Raw genomic sequence first — 1,556 nt, forward strand, 5'->3', positions numbered from 1 at the left:
AATTGAATGATCAGTGTAAAGTTGTTTCACAATAAATCAGAGGTTAAAGTGTCAAAATTCTTCATAAAAATAAACTAAAGGACATTAAGGTCTCGATTGTACAATTCTATCATAGTTTCATGTCTACTTGGTATTTTTATAAAACTGGTACTGAATCCTCTGGTTGTTCTAATTCCCAGAACTTTGGGTCTTTGATTAAGAATACCGCTATAAGGCATTTAATCAGACTTCAGACCTAAATTGTAAGATTTTGTTTGTGTGTTTAAAAGACTAACTGGGTTCACATTTATTTTAAAGATAGTAAATGAAAATTCTGGAGGTGGACTTCTAGGTTTAACTGAATTGTATGTGACAAGATGTGAGTCATCAGGACACTTTCAAATAGGTACTGTGACTAGGTGATGCTCTGGAAGGTTTCGGACACTGGCAGCATCAGGCCCAGATAGTAGGACCGTCATTACTGAATCACTCTTGAACATCTGAACAGTCAGGCTAGACACTGGGATATATAGTCTGTTGGGACCTATGGTTCCCAAATGCCCATTTTGAACTTTCAAAACTCCATCCTGGTGGCTACCTTGCTGATAAGTTTTGTCAGTTGACTAAGAACATGCGGTGGTGGTGTCTTCAGTAGCCCTTTCCCACTGCACACACTCATAGGATATGGGGCCAGATGCCCTCAGAGCAAGGACTATGTCAAATACAGTGTCTACAGCAAAGTCATTGTTTATCTCAATTAAGATGTATATTTATAATGCAAAGAGCAAGTGCTCCAACAAGATCAACTAAAACAAACTCGGATAATTTTGTACGAACTTCGTCTAAGATCCTCAACATGCTCTTGAAGCCAACTTGTACTAATAGCTTCAGCGGCATAAGCAAAAGGTTATTCCCAATAGGTAGTATCATATACAAGTTGAAAGAAAGAGCTGCAAGTGTACCAACTAATTATCTTCCCGTGTGTATTCAGGCAACTCCCAAAACCATGCTGCACTTTCTTTTAATGTAAAAGGGCTCCCCATTGTTCAAGATAGTAGAGCAAACGAAGCTACATCTTATAATATTTCAGATTCAAATGAGTAGACACGGATAGGTTTCCTATCATTACCAAATAACTTAGACATGTCATTGAAAACAGTCACGTAAATATAGACAGTTAATGCTACTCTGCTGGTAGAATTTCACGACGTAAGTTTATTGCACTAAAGAGGAACAGCATCCAGGATTTTGGGTCAGGTGCTATGAGTCTAAATTCCCATAAAATGTCATCAAAAAAGGATCTTTGTGGATTTAGAAAAAGATTAATTGTCCCCGTGATAAGTAGCTGCACAGCTCCTGACAAAAGGAGACATTTTCTGTAGTCGCATCTTATTGTTGGAGGAGAGTTAGACATAAGGAAACAGAGAAAACTAGAAGAAATTCCATGATATGGGATTGGATTTACAGGTATTAAAACAAATTCTTGGTTTCCAAAATATGTAGATAAAGGAAGACATTAAATGTAAATATGATTGTGTGTGTTCACATTTGTGTACACACAAGTATATTATACACAT

At 37.0% G+C, this 1,556-nt stretch overlaps 1 pseudogene; it reads right to left on the minus strand.

Annotated features, from left to right (window-relative positions):
- Window positions 1-218: 218 nt before the first annotated feature.
- On the minus strand, window positions 219-1,022 carry LOC142461022 (zinc transporter 6 pseudogene; annotated as a pseudogene).
- Between the last annotated feature and the right edge of the window lie 534 nt (window positions 1,023-1,556).

This window comes from Tenrec ecaudatus, chromosome 11, assembly GCF_050624435.1.
Source record: "Tenrec ecaudatus isolate mTenEca1 chromosome 11, mTenEca1.hap1, whole genome shotgun sequence".
NCBI lineage: Eukaryota > Metazoa > Chordata > Mammalia > Afrosoricida > Tenrecidae > Tenrec > Tenrec ecaudatus.